Genomic DNA, 27,373 nt, shown 5'->3' on the forward strand with positions numbered 1-27,373 from the left:
GTAGAAAGCGGCAGTGCCGTGGGAAGGAAAAAATAGCAGTGCTCTAAGAAAAGGATAGACATGTTTCAGACTTCTTCAATGGTCTCTTTGGATAGATCTGTTAAGTGGAGTGACGAAGGAAAATGTTTTTTCTTTTCTTTTTTGCTACTATATGTAAGCTGGACAAGATATATTGTTTATTAATCCGTTCCACTTTTGTGATGATATTTCTAAAAAAGGAATTCATGTATATACTTAGCTTTTAGGCAATCAATTTATTATGATGCCGGTTGATTGATTTTGGTAATTTGACGCCAGTCAAAAGAGAAAAAAACAAAAAAAGCCCTGCCATCATTTATGTGAGTTCACTTTGACTCCTTCAAACCAGTAGTGTATTCAATTGTGTAGAACCATTGGACGGTGAAAAATTAAGAAGGTAACGTCACGCCATATAGGGGCATATATTAGAATGGGAGATGTTCCTAATGTGCGTCTGAAACATACTTGAGGTTGATGCGAAGAACGTGCTGTGAGAAATAAATCCAGACTCCATAGATTTTGCCTCAAGGTCTAAATCTTATAACTTTGGTTTGATGCTTAGGCTTTTATTGAGGTTTAAGTCTGAAAAACTAATAACAATAGGGGTACTTAATACCAAAAAGGGCAATTTTTGGGTCCTAATATCAATAAAAATAATATTTTTAAAATATTTTTAATATAGATTAACTTTTTTAAATAAATATAAAAAAGGGCAAAACTACTATTCATCTTCCTCCTCTTGCAATCATCCATCAACTGCGCTGCCGCCTCAGCTCACCTTTGCCTATTTCTCAGCATTTCTCAGCGGATTTGGGTTGTTCAGTTAAGTAAGTATGTTGGCCAGCCCATTTCTCAGCGGAAATTGATTAATCTCTCCTTTTCTGAAGCATCAAATTAAAATGGGGCGCCGGCGCATTTCTTGGAGATGCTATGGTTATATAAAAGGCGTTGCATCTCTGTAATTCCGTGGTTTGGACTGAATCTGGATGAATTAGTTTATGAAATTTGTTTCTCTATTTATTTCGCTCAGTGCATGCACTTTCTTTTCATTTTCTTTTCTGCAAGTATTTATTGAAGATAAGAACCTCCCTAAGATGCATTTCTTTTGCTTGCTCTGTCACGTGCCGACGCATTTCTTTGCTTCCTCTAGCACGCAGTGAGATTGGTGAGAAATGATGAATCGTATGCTCAATGGACATGAATACCCTCTCGACGGTGAGAAGACCACCTGTCGTTTGTGCAGGAAAATTGCCGGTGGTCTTCCGGTGCTCTTCTCACTGTTATTTTCTTCTTTTAACGTTTGGTTCAACCAGACGGATGGAAGTTAATATTAAACACCCGTTACGTAAGGTTAGTGCAAAGGAGTGGATGTGCAGGCCTCCTATTGGTGGGTTTACGCGTCCAGTGCACCCATGGGTTGGGATTGGAGGCCTTATTGTGTATTTGGGCCGGGCCCATTGTAATTCATCTAAAGGCTGAATTAATGTTCTCTGTCATCCGCATACCTCAACCTATTTGATATTTCAATATTTTTCTTTACTGTTTACGAGTTACCATTCATACGTGTAACTGGTTATTCGCATTACTGTCTTGGCTCAGAATGATACGATGAAATATTGCATCGTTAGCGAGATCTCATTGTATTACAGTCCCTCCGCATGATTCGCAGAACAAGAGCTGAAGAAGATTTCTTCAAGTAAGCTAATGAGATTCTCTCTTCCTTCCGTGTACTAACAGGCTGAATGTATGAAATAAAACACTATTTAATTTGCATATATAATTGATTTTACAATCTGAACTCATCTAAGAGAGAGAGAGAGAGGTGAAGTATATTCAGCAAAACACCAGTTGTGTGTTAAAATTCTAACAATTGGTAAAGATGTATAAACTACAACCCAAAAGAAAGACCGATTACATCACTTCTTTTTATTTTTTATTTTCGCAGCCAAGATTGGTCAAACCACTTACCTTGCAATAAACGCCTGAGCTGCTTCATCAACCAACCATATTTCTACTAACGATCTGTTGAGAGAATAGACTCTGCCACCGATGATTGAATGATTGTAGTGCTTATTGTAATCCCCAGGCGAAGGGCACGACATACTAAACCCGTTTAAGCCTGCTTCATCGTGAGCAGACGTAAGACAACTGGCACTCACCGGTAGTGTGTCCGGGAGAGGAGGATCTCCGTTCTAAAGCTCCAATACTTGACGAATGTTCGGCCTACCAATTGGAATTGAATTACAGTAAACAAAGGCAAACTTCAACACCAAATCCATCTCCTCACCTACATAACCACCTCCCAAATTTGGATCTACAGTCTCATGAATTGTCCCACTCCTCCAAAACGACAGCACCCAATTAATCAAAATAAGATCTTCATCAAATGCTTGTGGTTCTATAAGTCCTTTTCCACAAGCCACTTTTAGCATAAAAGCACCAAAAGCAAATACATCTGTGCTTGGAGTCGGCTTACTAGTTCTAGTGATCTCTGGTGCTACATAATCTAGTGTCCCCATCACATGTGTTGTTTGAGGAATGGTTCTGTGATCATATAACCTTGAGAGTCCGAAATCCCCTAATCTACCATTAAATTCTCTATCTAATAAGACATTGCTGGACCTTATATCTTTGTGAACAACAATTTGCTCTCAATCTTCATGCAGATAAAATAATGCAGATGCTACCCCTTTGATGATTTGAAATCTTTGGTCCCAAATCAATCTAGACCTTGGTTGGTCAAAGAGATATTTGTCTAAACTTCCATTCGGCATATAATCAAATTGATGTGTAGATACATTTATTGTAAATGAATAAAAATACATTATTATTTTATATTAATATTGGTATGTTTCTATGGAAATACCCTTTAAATTTGACACTTATAAGACTCGTGTTAATTTAGAATATTTTCAACCGTTCGATAGACTTGGAGAGTTTATCCTGTCAAGTCTGACACTGATGTGCTGCTAAAGAAGTTGGGGTAGCTTGTCTTAGTTGCTAAGGTCAGACCTTGGAGATTGGTGGGAAAAACTAAAAAGTTACACATAACCCCTATATTTGAATATAGTACTGCACTATGTGTTGGATTGTCTGTATTTGATATACCAATTAGTAATATTCAATAAGCATCAAAACCTATGTATGTTAGGGCAGTCTAAGAATTCATTTGAATGGGTGATCATAATGATAGGATTAGCCCCTTTTTCGGACAAAGTGAATGATAAGGCTTACACTTTCTTTGATGGAAACCTAAACTGTCGACAGTGGATTTCAACTGTATTTGAGATTTGGTTTTACAAAATATATTTATATGACATATATATTATATTAATATTTTATGAAAAATGTCTATAAAATGTTTTAATTCCCATGATTCATTCAAGCAAAGAGTGTGACATTGTACCTTGCAGTCAGGGGAGAGGTCATTCCCTGTCGAACAATTTTGTGATCATATGGGCCAAGATATTAAGTGTAAGAGACCATTACAATACTAATTATTAATGGGTTTTATCTTACTTAAGTCCATTATCCTTGAGTCTTCATATGATGACTGAATTCAATGATTATTTATATGTAAATGTTGAGCCCATATTGAGCCCATAGTGATGTACTTAAGGGTTTATTCTGTTTAGTAGTAAATTTGCCTGAGCCTTTTTATAGAGGTTGGGCTGAACCCATGTAGACTTATGTAAAGCCATTGTTAGGTCCCACGCCATACAAAGCAAGCCTAAGTTGGTCATGTAACATTTTGGGTCATGAGCCCTTGAAGGAAATGGGCCTAACACCCATAATTAATAAAATTAGGTAAACTATCACATGACAAATTAAGTTGTCATATGCTCCAGGTCAAATCTATGTTTGGAAATTAGTATGGAGCATCCATCATCTTAAAAAGATATGACTTATCTTTTAATAGAGTCCAAATCCAAATTAGATTTGGATAATCTTTTAATTTAATTAGGAGAGTACTTAATAAGGAGATAAAAGAAGAAGATGGCGAATCAGACTAGGAGACTCACTCTCTTGTTCTCTCTTTTTCTCTTTTGTCTTCCAAGAAATCCAATCACGATCTAAGCTTTCAAGGATTGATAGAGATTAATTTTCTTTTGATTTTTGCAAGAAAATTCAGAGGAATTTTAGGCTCACCCTCCCTAGCTCGATCCAAGCAATTTGGTTGCAATTTTGCTAAACATTATGTTATTGAGTCAACTTTATCTATACACTACGTTATCTTTAGTGGATGCTAGTATAATTTGCATTTTTTATATTTGTGTTATGTACAAGTCTCCTTCTTTGTTTGGTTTTAAATCTAGTCTGATTCAGTACAACACCAATCCTAAAAAACTACAACTTTTCAAGACCGATCCTGAAAAATGCTCTTTTAATATTTAAAATTTCAAACATTATGGCTGTTAAAAGATAGTTAATAGTTAATGATTGTTAATTTTGAATATTGCCTCTTAATTACATCCAATCAAATCGTGACTATTGAAACATCAATGGTCAACCTTGTACCAAAAGTCAAAGCCATCTTATGCATGCCATGCAGGTGTGAGCAAAGTACGCCTTTAAAACGCCTCATTGTGTCGCACTCATGCGTACATGCATGAACGCACATTGCGTGGTAGCAAGCCTCCATACTCTCAACTCATATTTCTAAGGAGTGTAAATGGGCTTCTATTCAAAAAGTCAAAACATGCTCAATGATTTTCCAATATGGGACAAGTTGAAAACTAGTTTTAGTATAAAAAACTATTTTCCAATATATATGTGCATGTGCTTTTTTTTTCATGTAATTAACCAATCAAACCTCATGAAATTTAATCTCTAATGAGATTAAAATCCAACAGTCCCTCACTTTGATTGATTAATTACATAAGTCTCTCTCGATCCAAGCTAATATGACATAGTTATGTATACAAAAGGTGTTTTATAAGTTTAACCTTTAATTAGTACAAATACCTCAGAATCTTGTCAAAGTTGTTGGTGGCAAAGTCATAAACCAATTATTCTGAAGACATACCAGAGATACCCATACACATAAAAATTTATTGTTTTTGTAAGAGTTTCAAATTTTTTGCTCAGCACTATTACAACTATGTGTTTCTTTTCTGGTTTCATGAATAATCCAGAGAAAAAACCTAAACTCTCATGAGAAGCGACACCGCTTCTATATTTAGATAGGTAGAGTTCCACTATGTGTTCACATTTCAAAACTTCACTAAGATGTTAAAACCTCCCTTGAAGTTTAGGATTTTACAATCCATACAGGTACGAGTAGAGTATGGTATTAAGCTAAACCTAACCTTCCTTGACTTACAATACAATTTTATTTGCATAGCACAAATGCATAGGAGTGCAAATGGAAAGAATGCAAAAAAAATGCTAAAACCTCCCTTGAAGTTTCTGGTTGCCACTAAAACCTCCCTTGAAGTTTGGTAATTGCAATCACCTCCCCTGAACTTTTTGACATAGTTACAAGTAGACCTCCTCTAGTAGAATCTTCTAAAAAGAGGCATAAAAATGTTTGAAACACAACTGCTTTGATAAAAATGATTATTTTCCAAATTTTTTCTTCATATGAATCACTACCCCAAACCTTTCCAGTCTCTTTTCTGAAATTAATTTATTTTTCAAAATTGCCCTTAAAATAAATCACTCAAAGGGTTGCAACTTTAATTTTTGTTTTTATTGTTCATAAAGTTTGTATTATTTTTCCTTTTTGTAGGAACCAGCCACAGTAGTAACTGTATGGGTATTTTGGGCATTTTCATGCCCTTTTTTAGAAGACTCTATCATAAGGGGGTCTACTTGCAATTGCTAAACTTTAGGGGAGGTTTCAGCAATGGTCAAAAACTTTAGGGGAAATTTCAGTAATTTACCCTTAATTTTATTTTAGGTTTTACTTTATTTTACTTTAGGTCTTATTTTACTTCATTTGTACTTGTAAATTTTGAAATAAAAATAAATCAGAATTTGCACTATTATAATTTTGTATCAGTACAAATAAATTTGCATTTCAAGCAAATACAGCCATAATGTCAGTAAAATATCTATTAAATATGAGACTTAACATCAAAATCATTTCATTACACATCTTCTCCCCCTCCCCATTAAATTTCTTCCCACAATTTTTCACATTTCCTTTCTCCAAGATAATTTTGACTTTTGAGCTTCTCCAGTAACACTTTTCTCCCCAAAAAACCTCCAATGGCATCATGCCAAGATATTTGAATTTGGAGAGGAATTCAACTAAGCTAAAATGTGGTTTGTTCAAGTGAACAATCGTTCGAAACAAGCAACGGATTCCTTTGAGAACATGAAGAATGAAGGGTGCCCTAAAGAATTCTATATCCCTCACATTTCATTCATTCATTCTTTCGTTCTTGCTAGCATCCATTTCCCCTTAATTACCTTCTTTTCCTTCGTTTAAAACCTATGTAAAAGGTGGCTACAAATCTTCCTAGACTAAATTCAATGGATATTACTTTCTAATGGGTAAGCACAAATGTCAATTTCTTTTCTACCTTCCATCATATATTGAACATGATCTCTAGTCAATGGGTCAACATTAAGAGTAAAAGCTTATTCAGAGACCTAATCTAACAACTTAAACTTTTAGATTCAATAATTTTTTGAGATGGTATCATAGCCTGTTTGACTAAGTGGTCTAGTGTTTTCGTCTTCTCCATTATAATTAGTTAAATCTCAGCACAATGTATAGGTGGGCTTGTATTTGTTCACACTTCAAACGCAATAGGTTTTCAGGTGTGTTAAAAAATGAAAACCTATTCAGAGACGTCACCTAACCAGTGGCAGATCTATGTAGAAGCCAGTGTGGGTAATTGCCCCCACTAAAATTTAAAAATCTTTTGCATGTATATGAAGAAATTTAATTTTGTTTTACAATTGACTTTTTAAATAGGAAAAATTCTTGAATAGTACCCTAAACTTTGGGGGTTATGTCAAATTAGTCCCCGAACTTTTAAATGTGTCTCTATAGTACCCTAGACTTTCAATTTATGTCTAATAGGTCTCTATCATTAGTTCCCTGTCAACCAACACGGACATGTGACATTAGGTGTTCATAATATTTTTCAAAATGGCAAAATTATCCTTTCTGATTTTGTAACCATTTTACCCATTTCATCTAAGTATTAAAAGAATGGAGGGGAAGAAGAAAAGGGGAAACCGGACACCAGTCATTCTTCTCTCCGTCCAACGAGCTCTCATCTTCAAGCTTCCCCTTTGAACAAGATCCCTTGTTCAAGCTCCCCCCATCCACCGTGATCCACTATTGAAGCTCCCCGGTCCACCGTGATCCCCTGTTCAAGGGCTTCACCGTTCAACCAGATCCACTGTTCAAACTCCCCCGTCCACCCTGATCCCCTATTCAAGCTCCCTCGTCCATAGTATTAACCAATAGCAGTCAGACACTATCTGAACCCTGGTCACATAAACAACAACAGACCAAAACATTGTCAAGCACACATTGCTACCCCTCTTCGAAAATCAACAAAACAAAAGTGAAGAAGAGGTCCAAGGAACGGAGAAAAAACATGAAAATCAAAATAACCTACATCTCTCGACTAGACAAGAATGAAGAAGACAAAAAAACCATGAGATTTTTGTATGTTTGATGAATGGACAAAAAACAACGCTTGATTTGAAAAATATAATTTCTGTTATCTATTGAATGAGCAAAAAACCCAACTAAGAAATCATAATCATATAACAAGTCAATGGGGCAAAAATTTATGGTTAAAAAAGTGAGTTTTTTACCTTCTTCTCCGGTGATAGCAAGGGCTTATTGTCTTCTCCGACGATGACAACTGTTTAGTATTTCCTTGGGCGACGATAAAGGACTCTTATTACTTTCTTCCCATTAAGCAATCGTATTAGTAAAACCTTATAGCCACAAATCAGAGGGAATGCTCAGTTAATCATCAGCGATGACTTTAAACTATTGGTAAATGGTCTCCGACGGCATTTACTCGAACAATTACAATGACGGCGACTATTGCAACCTCAGAACAAAACCAGTTTTAGTGTTTTGAGTGAACAGTGCGTCCCTCGGATGGATAAACCCTTTTTTAGATGGAGACAGTTATGCCATTTTTCTAAAAATCTCTCATTCTCTCTTACTGGGAATACGAAGAACAATATAATTCGGGCATTTCACTTGGTCGTTAATTGATTCAACTTAATTGGCATGAATTTTAATGCCTATTTTATCTCACATGACATAGGGCAGGTGTAACTATGTTAGTGGGGATCTAGCAAAAGTTTACACACTATAGGTAATTAGCAAATCCGGAGCCCCTCATATCTAGGCTGGTGAGGAGAGGATTCGGGAATCGGGGTGACTTTACGAGTGGGTGGGGAAGTAAGGGGGAGAAAAGGGCAGATTCAAAAACAGATCAGATGGGCATGACGATGTATGCACATTAAATGAACACTGAAAAAAATTTTTTTGACACGTCTTATAAAACACCTCCAATCCACCTTTTAAAAAGATTAATATTCATTTGTTGTTTAATTATTGAATAAAATATAAAAATCTCTCTTGAAGTTACCAACAATCATAAAAACCTCTCCTCTAATTTCATTTTAATAAATACCTCTGTTGAACTTCTGAAAAATTCGACAAAAACCTTCCCTCTGTCACCTTTTCAACGGAAAACAATATACTGATGTAACAGTTTCTTTTAAATACCCATTCTACCCTTTTACGGACCCCATTGGCTGGACCCGTCATTTCATATTCAAGCTTTTCAAAAACAGGTCTCACTGACCCGTGTAGGTCGTCTTCTTCGCCCGAACTGTCAGACCGGTAATATGCCGACCCGATTAGTTTTTTGAGTGTTTTTACTTTTTTTTGTTAAATCTTCATTTTTTCACAATTAAAAAGACGTTTGGCCTCCTACTTGTTGTTTACAATGGCCTCCTACCTACTGAAACGTCCACGACCTCTGAAATGTCTTTCTCTCTCTCCGTCTGTCTGCATATATAAAGGGTTGGAACCTTACTTCATCTTTGTCTTCCAAACCAATTTAATTTGTTTTCTCGGTCACCTTCTCTCTAGACTACTACAAGATGACGCGTCCCCTTGAGCAAGAGCTTGGAATCAAATACTAATGGGTCTAACAATAATGCCCCTGTTGTGAACCACAGCTTGGACAATATCATGGGCATGCCACGCTCTGAGTTGCTTGCTTTGTCCAGTAACGCCAGCTCACCTTTGGAGGATCAGATGCTTGAGCAGCTGCAGACAGCCATTGGCGGCCAGTGCTCACTACTACGTGGGTCGTTGCGCCCTATCACACTCAAGGTAATCAGATGAAGCTTATGCTTTTCATGCTCTCAAGTAAAATATGGATCTTTGAATTTTAATTTCGTCGTACATGCATCCGTTCTTTGTAGTTTGAAGATGTGAGATATAGTATAAAGCTGAAGAAGTTCGGTGGATTTTGGTTTTCTGCACCGAAACCCATGCCTACTGAACGGACCATACTCAATGGCGTTACTGGGGTTGCCTGACCGGGCAACCTCCTAGCAATGCTCGGCCCGTCCAGCAGTGGGAACCGACGCTCTTGACGGCCTTGGCGGGCAAGCTTCCGGGGAAGTTCTTTGGCAGCATCACCTATAATGGGCAGACCTTCTCCGGGTCCATAAAGCGCAAGATCGGGTTTGAGTCACAAGATGACATACTGTATCCCCACCTCACCGTGCCGGAGACGCTAACTTACATCGGGGAAGTTCTTCGGCAGCATCACCCACAAGCGGGTCAGTATCGGGCAAGAGATGCTGATGAACCTGAGTCTGTTGTTGTTGGATGAACCCACGTTGGGGCTTAACTCCACCACCGCTTAGCGTATCGTGGCAACATTGCAAGGGTTCGCAAGAGGCGGAAGAACAGTGGTGACGACGAGAGGTGGCTGATATATAGCGGGAGGCCAATACCGTTCTTCCGCAACAAGGGCTTGCAAGAGGCCTCCCCTGTTGCGCTTGTATTTATCAAAAGGTGCCTGATATATGACGATAGGTGCTCGATATACAGCGGGAGGCTAGTACCGTTCTTCTGCAACAGAGGCCTCCCTTGTTGCGCCTCTTGGATGTGTGCCCGATATACAGCGGCAGCGCGTCTTAGGCACTCGAATATTTCGGTTCTATCGGTTACACGGATTGCTTAAAAGGGTAGAATTGGTATTTGGAAGAAACTGCTACATCAGCTTAACGATTTTCCGTCTGGTAAGGTGACGGAAGGGAGGTTTTTATTGAATTTTTCAAAATATTAAGGAAGGTATTTATTAAAATAAAGCTAGAGGGAAAGTTTTTTTTGATTGTCAAAAACTTGAGGAAAGGCTTTTGTATTTTACCCTAAATTATTTATCAAATGATTATTTAACGTGCTTATTATAACTGGCCTGATAAAACGGACAAAATAAATCACAAAAGCCATGCACCTTAGGAGAGAAGGAAAAGTTGTTAACGGAGATGGATTTACCGGCAATATATTTAAGGTAAGAAGAATCTAACATAAAAGTGGTCCGTCATGCCAGTGCAATTGAAATAAGCCACGTGGTGATGGATTACAGGCTTATTGTAATTAAATCTTTTTTTTTTTTTGAAGCCACTACTGTTATTGGTATGGTCTGATTTTTTTTATCGGTTGTGGCGATCAGTAATTCAACCATTGTGATTAAATGGATTAACCATTATATAAAACAGAAAGAATAGATAAAATTACAAAATTTGTTACATAAAAAATTGAATATATCTTTAATTCATGGGATCGATCAGCATAATCTTTTTATTTGGAGGGATGTTTCAAGTTCAGTTGCATATTGGGCTGTGAGTTGAGGAGACAAATTAAAATCTAGGACGACTCGGTTGCCTGAGTTAGAAAACTATAGGCCCATTGAGCCCATCCCAAATCTTAATGGTACTTGCATGGTCAAAGACTTCATATATAGCGACAGAAGATGTTGGACTTGGAAGTGGGAACTGGGAAGTTATAATTAATACTTACTAAGCTAGATTAGGGATTGCAGACAAGCTTCAATTGAAATTCGATCTAAGAACAAACCTATTTAAAAGTGGAGTGGCCTCTAATTCCATCTACCCTATTTATTTGTGAACAGAAACCTAAAACCCTCCCTCAAGCATTCCCTCCTCAATTCTCCTATGACCATATGAGACCTAATTTGTTCCAAGCCCAGAGCAATTTTGCTGATTGGTGGGGCTCCGGTTTGGATTTGTTTGCAAATAAGGTGATTTTTTATCTTGAATATATAACAACCTAGAGAGAGAGCATCTGACCAGTCATCAGTTACACCACTTTTTTTATTTTCATTTTTTGTAACAAATCACGAGGGAACATGCCAATCACTCTCTGTTTGGTGAAAGATAGCTTAAACCTAACATAAACATCACTACCATCAAACAAATTTGGTGAAAACAATTATGCATAGGCGACCTGCTACATATCACCAATACGACTGTCAATTAGGGGTGTTCATTATATGGTTTAGACAGGTCTAGACGACCAAACTGCATCGAACCAAAACCAAAATTGACAGTTTTGGTTTGATTTTCTAAATTTTAGAAATCAGACTAAACCATAAATTGAATTAAACTAAATTATTAATAATATATATTTATTAACATATATTCATTTAACATTCAAATATTATTGTTGTTTGTTTCAAATTTTAACTTGTAATCAATTTGATACCTAAAGATCTGTTTATATTTGAGAAAGTGTGAATATAATTTATATAATAGTAGTAGGTGACCCTTGTTTATATTTCAAATTGATATTTGATTTATATATTTGTTATTTATATAGGTATGCATGTTATTTGGGCTTTTTAATTGGTTAAACCCAAGAGAATGGGCCAAACTGTATTAAAAACTGGACCAAACCACAATAGAACAATTTTCATTAATTTAAGTTTTTTATACTAAAATGATTTGGTTTCTAATAATTTCTCAAACTATAATTTACTAGTTTGGTCAAGTTGAACCAAACCAGATAATGAGCAAAATTGAATTTGATCCTCACAAGACCATCTTAACACCATTTGCACAGTCCCTTGCAGCCTTGCATTGGAATATATCCCCATGAAAAACATGTAAGTACTGAGACATTCCCAATGTATAGCTGTAAAATGCTGTGATAATGGTGTGAGCAAGGAATCTATGGAGTGTAAATATCCAATATCTGATTCAATTATTTAAGGTTCAGGTGATCCATTTCCATATTACCCCTACATCCTATGTTGTGCTTGGTCCCAATCCAAATCTGACCTGGTTACAGGCTTACAGCCCTAATCATCCCAGGGTAAAGCCCAAATGAAATCTTGGTAATAACACATTATGGCTGATCAATTATTTGAATGGGAAGGGAGGTTCAGAGCTGACTCAATTAATAATAGATTTTTATGATTAAAATGGTCATTACCTTATTTATATGGAAAATAAAAGAACATGGACAAATATAATTACCCGGGTAAATCTTTCTTGAGAAACACAAACACTAAAGATATAAATAACTTACTGAAAAGCATACGGGACCTTTCTATAAATGAAGCCAAAGTTCCAAACTATCCGGCCCAAGCCGCGATTTTAAAATAGAGACTTTCATTCATCCTTGTCCCAACTGCTCTGTTCACCTTTCAAAAATGGATGTGTTGGAAACAGAGGCCACTGCTATGTTCGAGGCCGAGGGTATTAAGTTCTGTCTACAAGTAGGCTTTTGATTGAGCGATGCTTCTAACATAATTAACTTCTTACATGTGGAAACTTTAGAGAACCACGTTGGTGTTTGAGAAACACTAGTTTAGATTGCAGGATACTTCCTTATCGCTTTCAATTTGTCACGTTCTGGGTTGATGGCATGCCCCCAACCCCTTCCTCGCCCCCTACCTCGACCTCGAGCTATGTTGCTAAGGTAAGAGCAGAACTTAAGAATCTATGGAACAGAATTCAAGACAAGTCTTTTGAAAGTTTTCCTCCCCCTTCATTACTTGAGAACATTGATATTTATAGCTTACAGGCCCAACAAACTTAGCAACTACTAAAAGATAGCAACTACAAAAAATAGCAACCACTAAAAGAAAACAACAACTTCTGGGAAATAGAAACTAAAAGAAAATAGAAACTAAAAGAAATAGCAATTCTAGAAAATAGCAGCTACTAGGAAATAACAACTGCTAAATAGTAGAAAATAGCAACTACTAAATAAAAAAAAATAGCAACTGCTAAAAGAAAATAGAGACTAAAAGAAATAGTAACTCTCTAGCTTACTACAACTAGTTATTTTGGGCTAGGTTAATAGCTAAGGTAAATTGTTGCACATGACAACCCTTTCCCCGTGGAAACGTCCTTGTCCTCAAGGACACATAAAGTCTGGGAATTCCTCTCGAAGTTTAATCTCATCCTCCCAAGTAGCATCGGTTGTTGGAAGCCCCTGCCATTGTATAAGTAGTTCACATTTATTCCCTTTGCCTCGAGAGTTTAGAACTGCTATTGGCTGAGGTTGTAGGTGACCTGATGTTTTTGATACTAATGGAAGAGAAGAATCAATTTTATCAGTTGTACCCAATTGTTCTTTAAGAGTGACATGGAAAACTGGGTGAATCTTACTTCCTAGCGGAAGATCAAGCCGATAAGCCACCGAACCAATTCATTCTAGCACCCGGTATGGCCCATAAAATCGTAGGGATAGTTTATGTGATCTTCTCAGTGCCATCAATGTTTGTCGATAAGGTTGTAATCTCAGATATACCCAGTCACCCACCTCAAATTCTCTCTTGACTCTTCCTTGATCATAAGCAGCCTTCAATCTAGTGTGTGCTTGTTGTAATTGGCTTCTTAGGTCTTTCACCACTTGATCTCTTGCTTGGAGCATGTCATCTACAACCTCGACCTTTGACATACCCGGAACATAGGAAAGCAAATTGGGGGGCTCTCTTCCATACACCACTTCAAAGGGAGTTTTACGAGTAGAAGCATGTAGGCTAGTGTTGTAACAAAACTCGACCCAAGGAACCCATTGGACCCACTCCTTGGGTCTTGGAATAGTAAAGCAACACAGATACATCTCAAGAGTTCGATTTACTGCCTCTGTTTGGCCATCTGTTTGAGGGTGATAAAATGAACTGAAGTTGAAACTAGTCCCCTGCAATTTGAAAAGCTCTTTCCAAAAAGCACTTATAAAAGTGGAGTCTCGATCACATACTATTGAACTCGGCATGCCATGGAGTTTGAACACATTTTCAAAGAACATTTGGGCCACTTTTGGTACAGTGTATGGGTGAGACATTGGAATAAAGTGTGCGTATTTGGACAGACGATCTACCACCACAAAGAGGACTGTCTTCACCTTAGATGGGGGAAGGCCATCAATAAAATCCATAGAGATGTTGGTCCATACTTGTGTAGGGATAGGCAATGGTTGGAGAAGCCCAGCTGGTTTCTGATGATCTATCTTATGGCGTTGACATACATCACATTGCTTGATGTAATCCAGTACAACTTTCCTCATCTGTCTCCAATAGAATACCGCTTTTACGTGATGAAGAGTTTTATAAAGTCCTTCATGTCCGGCACCATGGATTTCCTAGAGAATGATTGGGATGAGTTCTGAGTTTGATGGAAGATAGATACGTCCCTTAAAGAACATTACGCCGTGTCGATTTATCCATGGCCCAATAGCTTCTCCTTGCTCATATAAGTGATGAATTCATTGCAATTTCGGGTGTAACTGGTTCTCGCCCTTGATGGACTCCAACCATTGAGGAAGAGGACTAGAGACTGCATTGAACTCCCCATGTGTTTCTCTTCTTGATAGAGCATCTACTGCCATATTATTCTTGCCCTTTTTGTATTCGATGGAGAAGTCATAACCCATTAATTTGAGCAGCCATTTTTGTTGTGGTTCTGTCATTATTCGTTGTTCCCAAAGGAATTTGAGGCTGCATTGATCAATTCGAACCACAAAGTGACGTCCAAGCAAATAAGGTCGCCATTTTTTTACTGCGAGAACCAGTGCCATAAGTTCCTTTTCATAAGTGGACAGCAACAGATGTTTTCCTTTCAAGGCAGTGCTGAAATAAGCAAGAGGATTTTGTTCTTGCATTAGGACAGCCCCTAATCCATTCCCTGATGCGTCACATTCCACCACAAACGAGAGCTTGAAATTCGGCAAGGCTAAAACTGGAGCTTGCGTCATGGTTTGTTTCAATAATTCAAATGCTTCTTCTGCCTTTTGGGACCAAGAAAAGGCATTTTTTTGCAACATGTTGGTCAAGGGGGCTGCAATTCTACCATAGCCTGCAAAAACTTTCGATAATAGCCCGTTAGTCCTAAAAAACCTCTCAAGGCTTTAATGGTTGTTGGTTTTGGCCATTCCACCATTGCCTTTATTTTTTCTGGATCCACCTTCACCCCGTCTTGACAGATAATATGCCCCAAATATTTGATTTGGGTTTGCCCGAATTGGCACTTTTCTTTCTTGACTGCAAGATGATGGGCTCGTAAAATAGAAAAGGTAATTCTAACATGTTTCAGATGCTCAACCCATGTGTTGCTATAAATTAGAATATCATCAAAGAATACCAAGATAAATTTCCTTAGGTGAGCCCTAAAAATTTCATTCATGAGTGATTGAAATGTAGATGGGGCGTTAGAGAGGCCGAAAGGCATTACCAGAAATTCAAAGTGCCCATGGTGAGTTCGGAAGGCTGTCTTATGCACATCAAGAGGATTCATCCGTATTTGGAAGTACCCGGATCTGAGATCCAGTTTGGTGAAGAATTTGGCGCTGTGTAGCTCATCCAATAATTCATCTATGACAGGAATTGGGAACATATCTTTGACCGTCACCCGGTTTAGTGCTTGGTAGTCTACACAAAACCTCCAACTCCCATCGTGTTTCCATACTAAAAGTACTAGAGAGGAGAATGGGCTTTGACTAGGATGAATTATACCTTGTGATAGCATCTCCTCCACCAAGCGCTCAATCTCTTGTTTCTGAAAGTGTGGGTATCGATACAGACGTACACAAGTTGGTCCTGCTTCTATCTGGAGAGGAATCTTGTGATCATGAGAGCATGGAGGTGGTAGCCCCATAGGGGCTTCGAATAGGTCGCTGAACTCAATGAGTAAAGGCCCCATTGTTTCAGGCAGTAAATCCTCACGATCTGTATGCTCTTGCTAGATTGCCCACAGCTGTAAGATAATTCCCCTACCATCACTTTGCCTTAATGTTCTAGGAACAGTTTCACCTTCGAGAGCTCGAAGTTCTGATGATGTTGAACCTTGTAGCAGCACCTTTCGCCCAACTAGAGTGAACTACATCTGCATCCTTCCAAAATCCCATAAAATCGGGCCAAGAGTACCCAACCACTGTACTCCTAGAACGGCATCACAATCTTCTAAAGGAAGCAAGAAAAAAATCCACCTCAATTGGAATTCCTTGTAGGGATAGTTTTACTCCATTACAATGTCCCGGACTTGACAATCTTTCCCCATTAGCGACCACCACGTTAAACAAGCAGCCTCTTTCTGGCTTGAGTCCGCTGATTTTGGCAAATTTATGATGTAAAAAATTGTGAGTGGAACCAGAATCAATTAAAATTGTTAATGGTGTCTTACCAATTTGTGAGTGGACACGCATGGTTTGTGGTGATTGGACCCCCACCAAGGTATGTAAAGAGATAGCCGGTGTCTCTTCTACATATTCCTCTCCAGTGGTCTCTTCATCCTCTTCTCCTAATTCAATGAAGAATAGTTTCTTGCATTTATGACCCAATGTATACTTTTCATCACAATTGTAGCACAAACCTAGTTCTCGCCGCTTTTGGAGTTTGGCTGGGGATAATTTACGGATGGGTAAAATCTTTTCTGGAGTGGTGTTTTTAGAACCACTCGAGTTTGAATGGTTCCATTGGCTATTGGAGTTGCGAACTGAAGAATGAAAGGTTGTATTAGTTGAGCGCCTTACCTCCTGGGCCTTGAGTTCATAGGTACGTGCTAGCCCGATTGCAGCGGATAGACTTTGGGGGTTTTGGACTCTCACATCAGCCCTTAGCTCATTTTCTAGTCCACTAGTAAAACACTCAGCTTCTTGTTTGTCCGTCAAGGTACCGACTTGAGCTAGAAGTCTCTCAAACCGGGTCTAGTAATTTGAAACAGTCCCCGTCTGCTTAAGCTTGGATAGGTCTCCAAAGAAATCTTCATATTCGGTTACAACAAACCTCTCTAGTAATCCCGCCTTCATTCCTTCCCAAGTAACCAAGCGTCCTTGGTTTTTGCGTTGCTGGTACCACAACTGAGCATCCTTCTCTAAGTGATAGGCTGCTAGTTTAACTTGATCTTCCAATGATGTCCCTTGAAATTCAAAGAACTGTTCTACGCGACAAATCCATAAGGTTGGATCTTTTGAGCCATCATAGCAAGGAAAATCAAGCTTTGCAAGTTGAGCCACCATTCCACCTGCGTTCCTAACACCATCTTGTCCATGTGGTCCCCGATTCCTATTGACGGATCCTTCTTCCATCAATTCTAATTGGGAGTTCATTGTCCCCATTAGTTCTTCCATCCGCTTAAGGAGCCTCTCTTGACCTGAGCTCAGGTTCTCCACCTGAATTTTAAGCCGTTGGAGTCACTGATCGTCAGCCATAACCGGCTCTGATACCAACCTGTCACGTTCTGGGTTGATGGCATGCCCCTGACCCCTTCCTCGCCCCTTACTCCGACCTCGAGCTATGTTGCTAAGGTAAGAGCAGAACTTAAGAATCTATGGAACAGAATTCAAGGCAACTCTTTTGAAAGTTTTCCCTCCCCTTCATTACTTGAGAACACTGATATTTATAGCTTGCAGGCCCAACAAATTTAGCAACTACTAAAAGATAGCATGTACAAAAAATAGTAACCACTAAAAGAAAACAGCAACTTCTGGGAAATAAAAACTAAAAGAAAATAGAAACTAAAAGAAATAGCAATTCTAGAAAATAGCAGCTACTAGGAAATAGCAACTGCTAAATAATAGAAAATAACAATTGCTAAAAGAAAATAGAGACTAAAAAGAAATAATAACTCTCTAGCTTGCTACAGCTAGTTATTTTGGGCTGAGTTAATAGCTAAGGTAAATTGCTGCACATGACACAATCTTTCTTAATAAACACTTTATTCTGATCCCCACCTCCAATAAAACAAAGATACCAGCTATCAAAATCATCAATTACTCAACTTCAAATGTTGTAAAGAAACGTTCCTGTGCTCCAGCCATAAAAAGTAGCAGAGCTGTAAACTTACGCGAGATTTGATTCAACAAGGTTGTGTTTCAACTGCTAAAGCACCAAATAAAAGAAAAGAGAGAGAGAAATAAAATCCAAACCGGTTTCTGAACGGTGAAATTTCAAAAATGCAAAATTTCTAGTTCCCGGAGAAACCAATTTAAGGACCCATTCTACGATATTTGCAGAATTTGGGAACGTCCCACAACGATGCATCCATCACAACCCAAACATTGAAGGAGCAGAGAAGGGATTTGCCAAAAGTATACGCTATAGCCTATAGGGGAGTATGAAATGTGAGATGTAATAGAACGCTGGACTGGGCTAAGTACAAAGTTGAATTAGCGCGCTTAATTAAAACCGCAAAAGACTTGTCTATTATTCTGCAACCATCGGATTGTGTGCTAGATTCAATAACAAACACCAGGTCCCCATGAAGTAAATCATTCACCTAGGCTATGAAACCACTATGGCCACAGTGCAAATCTCATATGTTTTAACTTTTAACTATCCTAGGTTGAGCAGAATTCCAGAATATTGATGATTCACACACCTGATGAGTGATGACCTTAATATCCATCTTTCTCCTAGACAGAGAAAATAAACAGACTAAATTTTTCACATGATCCAGAGAATCTGGTGGCGAAACGAAGGCAGCCAATATTGTTTACACCACCTTTTTTTTTTCTTATCTTATTTTTTCACAAGGATTTTTACACCACATACCTCTTACAATAGACGCCTAACTAAGCTGGCTGCTTTATTAACCAAACGTATTTCCAAGTCTAACGACCCAGCGACTCTGCCACAGATGATTGAGTGATCGTATTCCCTAGAGAAGGACATGACGTACTAAACCCGTCGAAACCTGCTTCATCGTGAGCACTAACCGGCAATGGGTCCGGGAGAGGAGCATCTCCGTTCAACAACTCCAATACTTGACGCATGGTCGGCCTAGCAGTTGGAATTGAATTACAGCAAACAAGGCCAAGTTTCAACACCAAATCCATCTCCTCCACTACATAATCACCCCCCAAATTTGGATCTGCTGTCTCAAGAATGGTTCCTCCCCTCCAAGACGAGAACACCCAATCAACCAAAATAACATCCTCATCACCACCCGATGCTTGTGGTTCCATAGGCCTTTTCCCACAAGCCACTTCAAGCATAAAAGCACCAAAAGCAAACACATCTGTGCTCGGTGTCGCCTTGCTAGTTCTAGCGATCTCTGGTGCAAGGTAACCTAGAGTTCCCATCACATGTGTTGTTTGAGGATCGGTTCCGTGATCATATAGCCTTGAGAGTCCGAAATCCCCTAACCTACCATTAAATTCTCCATCTAATAATACATTGCTGGACTTTACATCTCTGTGAACAACAATCTGCTCCCAGTCTTCATGCAGATAAAATAGCGCCGACGCTACCCCTTTGATGATTCTAAATCTTTGGTCCCAACTCAGTCTAGAGTTAGACTTTGGTTGGTCGAAGATATACTTGTCTAAACTTCCATTTGGCATGTAATCGTACACCAACAGAAGCTCTCCTTTACGCCGACAATATCCCAAGAGTTGTACTAAGTTCCGGTGCCGCAGTCGACCGATGCTAACAATCTCAGCAACGAATTCTCTCATTCCTTGCCTTGATTCATGGGACACTCTCTTCACTGCAACTTCAACTTTGGAAGTGGGTAATATGCCTCTGTACACAGTACCGAAACCGCCCGATCCCAGAAGCTCCGTTTCCCTGAATCCCTTGGTGGCAATGTAAAGCTCCTTAAATTTGAACCTTTGCAGCCCGTAGTCTAATTCCCAATCTTCAACTACTTCTGCAAATTTTCTCTTCCTCAAGATAAAAATAATGCCGCCTATCATTGTGGACAATAAAACCAGGCCAATAATGGGCAACCCAACAATAACAAACTTAGACTGCGGTTTGGGTCCTACTCGAGGAAGCTTAGGAAGTTGGGAAAGAGTGAGCTCTTTGGCTGAACCGTTCATCTTAAAGCTCCACCCCAACACGTACTGGGATGTTAGAGTTGGGCTAGTAGACGCCGAGAAACCAACGTACATGGCGTCTTTCATGATTGGAGAAAGATTGTAATGCAAAGATAAGAGTGGGATATCTGGTTTGTGCACATTAATCGGAGCTAACGTGACATTAATTTGAGTGTTGAAGCCATTGTATTCGATCCACAATTGCATTGCCTTCCCACTTTTGAGGGTTAGGTTCTTATGCCCACCATTTTGATCAGTAAAATAAGACGCTGGTGCGGAAGCAACAGAACTTAAGTTGTTAATGTCAATACCTACGTGATTATCATTGATATCATCAAATTCAATGTTCTGGATTGTGTCGAGTTCAACTGCAACAACATGGTTGGACGAATATCCATTGTTGGACGTGTTGAAGATGCCTAGATATTGGTTTGGTAGAGATCCTGGCAACCCCCTTGAAGGAGCGATGAGAAAAGCTAATCCATGGCCGGCTATATCTGGGATTCCGGGCTGGGTGAAGAGGGCAAACACGAAAGTGGTAGAGAAGGAGACCACTTCACCGTCGGATGGGTTCTTGAAGTGGAGTGGGTATGGGTAAAAAGCGTGACCTGTCTGATGTGCAGTGCGGTTGGTCACCATCAATAGGCCGTCTGGTGTGATCTGTGCCAAACCGTCCAGGTTCAAGTTAACACCTCGGAAACCATTGTAGGTGAATCCAGCATCTTCAGAATCTGCAATCCAAACAAGCGGAAATAGAAAGAGATACAGTTCTGTGAGCTTGACAAACATGGTCAAGTGCATATTTGCTAATTGATGAGAGGCTCTGGAAATGATGATATAGTACGTTTTTCTTCTGTTCTACTGTTGTTTAATCTCGCAGCCCATGAACCACCAAATAAAACGAGAAAAAGAGAGAAGAAAAAAAAAAAACAATGAACAATGAAAATGAAAAGGTCACAAACCAAATCAAAATATCTTGTTCACATTAATTACGCTGGTCATCCAAGTAGAAGTCTGACTCTACAGTGCCTTACTAATGCAGTAACGCTGGTGGACCAGAAAATGCTAAAATCATGAGGCGCGCTGGACGAATTGTTTTAGTCGTGAATTGTGTTATTATTTGTGGTTGTTGATTTGATGTTAAAGAATTATTAATACCTTTACATAGATTTTAGGGATAAGTGCACTACAGTCCAATGTTCATTAGTAAGCTCCCATAATCGGCATCCTGCCTGTATATTTGACATTAATCCATGATCAAGATTCGTCGTGCACAGTGGGGCTGAATAATTCTGAGTTGAGTTGATCAATCATTCTCTCAAGATTTTGGGCTTGAGGCTCAATTTAGGAGTATAAATATAAATACATACACTATATGCAAAATAATATAAAATATAAGATTTTACACTTTATAAATTTATGTTTGTAGAGGCTTAATTAATTTATTGGACACACACATATAAAGAATAATAAAAGACCCTGTACTACCTTTGTAATAAATATTCGAATAATTAAAAGATAATCACTGTTCATCTTTCTCCGACCTCAAACAACAGCGGCGATTGACTCCGAGTTAAAAGTGCTGATAAAAACTAAAAATAACTCAGGAGAATAAAGACAAAGAGAGGAATTTACACAATTACACTTGCAGAAGGGCGTGAGCGAGGAGGCGACGAGCCATGAAGACAAGAGATGGGGTAAATGGTTGGGTGGTTTGGAGGGGATGGTGCACCGGAAGAAGACAAGAGATGGGTATATGATATTATACATGTGCCTAAATGCTTTTTTTACAAAATTTATGTATTTTTATATTTTATTAATTTTTATTATTTATTTATGAAATTAAAGATTAACGCATTTAACCCAAAAGTTGAACTATTTATTATCAATTTTTATATTTCATTTTTGGTTAGTTCTAAATTATGTATTTTATTTTCATTATCAATAAAAATAATTCTTATTTATTACACTTATTTTTTAATTTGATTAATAAAAATATCATAAATGTGCCTAATTTTTTTTCTACATTTTAATTTTTTATATTTATTTGTATTTTTAGAAATTTTATTACCTAACTATGATTTCATAGCTTCATTAATTTGATTCCAATGGTTGAATTGTTTAGCCACTACTTAGATAAAAAATGGTTTTGTTTTTGAGTGAATTTTAAAATATATGGGTTTATATTGTTAAAAATATTGAAATAGATGCAATTAGTAGCATTTATTAGTGAAAATTAACTTAAAAATATAAGATTTAATAAGAAAAAATGAGATTTAATACTTTAAGTATAAAACTTAATGAGAGGGGATTAAATGATGTGGAAAGTAATAATTAAAATTACATTTTCAACTCTTACAATTAAAGATGGAGTAAATACACAAATATAGGCATTTTAGTAGCCATTAAAACTGACACTAAAGTTATAATAAAAAGAGTTTTATACCCTTTATCAAATAAAGAAATAAAAAGTAACTTTAACCAAAAAAAAGTTTTAAATTGAATTCATACTTTTATATATAATATAGATATAGATAATTATATATTATAATAATTATTTTAATTATATATTTGAGGTTCATGCCTGTCTAGCTACGTTTGGAGACTTACACCTTATCTTTTAGGCCATTATTTCTCAACCACTCCTTCAGCTTGTTAAAACCTTGGGATTAAATATTAATGCCTAATAGCTGTTACACCATCACTCGAGACTTGGTTGTAGCATAACAACGAAAGAAAAATGCCGTGATGACCAAGTCAAGTCAACATTAAGTCTATCAGATCTAGTTACCAAGGAACAACTTTAAGCTAGATAAATGGGCCACATGTGATAGATTATATATTTTCTGGCAAGAATCTTACACACTAGAAGGATTAAGGACCAGGCCTTAGGGTGATAAGATAAATACGGTTGAATGTATAATTTAATGTAGGTGGAAAACTGGAAATAGTTAAAACTTGCGGGGGCTCTCCGTGTTGATCACGGAGAACAAAGTAGGTTTGATTTAGTTGGGATTTACAGGGTGCTGTATCGTTGTTGAGTGCATGGATTCCTATCAAGAAATGAAGCACCCGTTCTTAAGTACATACCAGTAAATTAAAGAAAGTAAAACAAAATTTTAGGCCTCGGAGAAGAGAAGATGCCGACGATGTTTGTGAAGCTCGGGCTACCACTGCATGATCTGTTCCGGCCGTTTCTTTTTCTATTCATGTCCTGCGCATGCAGGTCCTGGGCGGCCTTGGAGGATGCCGGCTTTACCTATAATGGCTTTCGAGGTGCCAATATTAGCCTGGATGGCATAGCACAAATCACACCCAACGGCCTTTTGATGCTAACCAACCAATCTCTCCGACAGTTGGGTCATGCTTTCCATACCTACCCACTCCACTTCAAGAATAATCTATCCGACGACGGTAATGTCTTCACTTTCTCTACCACATTTGTATTCGGAATCCTCCCCAAGCTCCAAAATTTAGGTGGTCATGGAATTGCTTTCGTGATCACACCTTCAAGAGGGTTACCAGGAGCCCAACCGAGCCAATATTTAGGCCTCACTGTGTCCAATAACGGTAATTCGTACAATCGTTTTATTGCAGTGGAGCTCGATAGCATCCTCAACAATGAATTCTCCGATATCGATAGCAACCATGTTGGTATCGATATTAACAACTTAACCTCTCTCTGTTCTGTTCCTGTATCTTATGTTACCAATGGTGGTAATCGTAAGAACTTAAGCCTCATAAGTGGGAAACCAACTCAAGTGTGGGTGGAATACAATGGCCTAGAAAAGCGAATGGATATAACGTTGGCTCCGATTGATGTCCCTAAACCGAATATCCCCCTTCTTTCCTGTTCCCTCAATCTTTCTCCGATCATGCAAGATCCCATGTACGTTGGTTTTTCATCATCGACGGGCAGCTTTGTTACAAACCATTACGTGTTGGGATGGAGCTTTAAGATGAATGGACCAGCTAAAGATCTCGCCATCTCCCAACTTCCTAAGCTACCTCGATTAGGACCCAGAGAGCATTCCAAGTTTCTGACAGTGGGACTGCCCATTATTGGTCTCATTTTAGCTTCCGCACTAATCTCCGTTGTCCTTTCCATCGTGAGAAGGAAGATAAAGTTCGCTGAAGTTGTTGAAGATTGGGAACTAGAGTATGGGCCTCACAGGTTCAAATACAGAGATCTTTACATCGCCACCAAGGGATTTAAGGAAAAGGAGCTTCTGGGTATCGGCGGTTTTGGTAGGGTCTACAGAGGTGTGTTACCCACCTCCAAAACTCAAGTTGCAGTGAAGAGAGTCTCTCATGAATCTAGACAAGGATTAAGGGAATTCATCGCTGAGATTGTTAGCATGGGTCGGCTGCGTCATCGAAACTTGGTACAGCTCTTGGGCTATTGCCGGCGTCAAAGAGAACTCTTGTTGGTATACGATTACATGCCCCATGGAAGTCTAGATAAGTTCCTCTTCGACCAACCAAAGGTCACATTGAATTGGAGTCAAAGATTTGGAGTCATCAAAGGAGTTGCGTCTGGGCTATTTTATCTGCACGAAGGATGGGAACAGGTGGTCATTCACAGAGATGTCAAGTCCAGCAATGTTTTATTAGATAGTGAATTTAATGGAAGATTAGGAGATTTTGGCCTCGCAAGACTATATGATCGTGGAGCCGATCCCAAAACTACACATGTGGTAGGGACATTTGGTTACATTCCACCGGAGATTACTAAGACCAGAAAGGCATCACCGAGTACAGATGTTTTCAGTTTTGGGGCCTTTATGCTTGAAGTGGCATGTGGAAGAAGGCCAATAGATCCACAAGCATCGTCGACAGACAAGATAATTTTGGTGGATTGGGTGTTCTCTTGTTGGAGTAGAGGAAGGATTCTTGAGACAGTAGATCCAAATCTGGGTAGTGATTATGTAACCGAGGAAATGGATTTGGTATTGAAGCTTGGTCTGCTTTGCTCTCACTCCATTCCGACTGCTAGGCCGACCATGCGACAGGTAGTGCGGTTATTGGTCGGTGATGCCGCTCTACCAGAATCATCTTTGCGTGGTCTCGGTGCAACTGGTCAAGCGTTTGCACATGGTAAAGGCCTCAACAAGTTTGCCACGTCGCATCCTTCTTCCTTTCTAGGAAAGACTACGACTACACAACTATCGTGAGTTGCAGATTCCCTCCTCTCAACCGGTCGTTAAACTTAATTCATCTGTTGTATCTACGTAAAAAATTCTCCTTGTGTTCCGTTGCATGCTTAGCGTAGAGCGTGTTCACTTGTGAATTGTGATTGTTTTTGTTTTCGTAATATCTATCTATCTATGTGGCATAATAATCTTTGATGATTATAAAGGGAGATGCTGGATATATTATATTTTTCCTACCAATTTTCTTTCTACATTTTTAGTTCATTCATATAACTAACTTACTACTGATTTGGCATTTTAAGGAATTCATGCCAGTTTAAGTGGTGATTTTGTTTCAAAAGAAAATGCCAAATCAGCAAAATCATATTTTTTTTTTGGAAGAAAAACGGTTTGGGTAGGTGCCAAACCGTTTTTATAGGTGTTTTATAGGTACAAAGTAGTGTTTGGGCAGGTGTCAGTTCGGAATTGATGCAATTGACCGGCGGGCATTGGTACATAGAGTGTGGGTTGTTGACATTTTGAATGTTTATTGCTCTACAGTGGAAATCAGAAATCTGCATTCGGCTTGTCCGTACTTCTCTGTATTTTTTTCTTTTTGCATTGCAGTAATTATCTTGTTTAATGGCTGATGTCAATACAATCGTACGAACCTAGTTGTCTCACCAATCAAGTGTTAACATGCTAGTGTTATGTGGAATGGGATCTGTTCACGGGCCTCACAATCACATCCCACCTTGTATTGGGATTTGGGAACATTTTCCATCTATAATATATTATAAAGCAATTAAGTATCACGTCAAGAGCCCTCTCCTTCTCCCTTTCCCCTTTCTCTCTTCTCTCCTTAAACCTCTTTCCTTTCTCTCTTGCCCCTTTCTAGTTCTTTCAGTCACTCTCTCTCTTTCCTCTTCTTCTCTACCTAGCCCACCCATTAAGCCTCGTGGCAAGGGAGATTTGGTTTTATAATATCTAGCCAAGTGGCAGCACTATCCCCCACTTTCCCCCAAATTATCTCTAATTTTTATTTATCTCTAAAATTATCTCTAATTAGGTAGAGAGTCTCTGCTAAATTATCACTAATTCCTATTTATCTCTAAAGAAAGTTTGACTTAAAAAAATTAAGAATTATTTAAATATTACAATCAAATTATGTATTAACTTAAAAATATTTATTATGAAGACAAAATTAATATTTTTATGGATTGTCCAATTTAATAACTAAATAATATTTTAAAAATTTAAAACCAGGCTTGACCCCAAGCCCGGCCAAACCATCAAGTTTACCCAAAACCAACCAACCGTTAGTAAAAATCGGTCAACTTGGGTTGTATCAAATTGGTTAATCAGCTCAAAAGATTTAAACTTAAAAGTTAATTTTAAATTTAAAAAATTACAACAGTATTATTAAAAAATAAATAAATAATTTAAATTCAAATTCGGTTGAGTTGGTCGGTTTCATTAATTTGATGAACCATCCTAGCTGAAATTAATTATTGTTATTTTTATATTGCAAAAAATTATTAAAAGTAATATATAAAATATAAATAATTATTAATGAATTAAAAATTAAAATATAAAACAATTGTATACTTTTATATATTTGTATTGTCTAGCCTTTGCTTAACAAAGCCCGTGCATAACATGGGTCCCCGCTAGTAAATAATTATGTACATATAAGGGAGATGCTCTTGATGTGCGGATCAAACATGCTGTGAGGTTTGTGTGAGAAGCACTCTATGAGGAGTAGATCTGGATTTGTGTTGTGTAGCCTGAATAGCCTAAATTGCAAGATCTACACACTTGTGTTATCTAAGGGGTTCGTTGTTTTCATTGCCAAATTATCTAATAAAGGTTTTGTACCGTGCAAGCTCTTATTGAAAAATGCAAAAAGTTGTTGAGAGAT

The 27,373-nt window shown here is 38.1% G+C and overlaps 2 pseudogenes; one reads left to right on the forward strand and one right to left on the reverse strand.

The window, feature by feature from the left end:
• Positions 1 to 18,723: 18,723 nt before the first annotated feature.
• LOC148870610 (L-type lectin-domain containing receptor kinase IV.1 pseudogene) lies at positions 18,724 to 21,190 on the reverse strand (annotated as a pseudogene).
• A 2,069-nt stretch (positions 21,191 to 23,259) lies between these two features.
• On the forward strand, positions 23,260 to 25,713 carry LOC148870611 (L-type lectin-domain containing receptor kinase IV.1 pseudogene; annotated as a pseudogene).
• Positions 25,714 to 27,373: the final 1,660 nt, after the last annotated feature.

This window comes from Nelumbo lutea, chromosome 2 (assembly GCF_056320005.1).
Source record: "Nelumbo lutea isolate HS-2025 chromosome 2, American lotus-T2T, whole genome shotgun sequence".
Lineage (NCBI taxonomy): Eukaryota > Viridiplantae > Streptophyta > Magnoliopsida > Proteales > Nelumbonaceae > Nelumbo > Nelumbo lutea.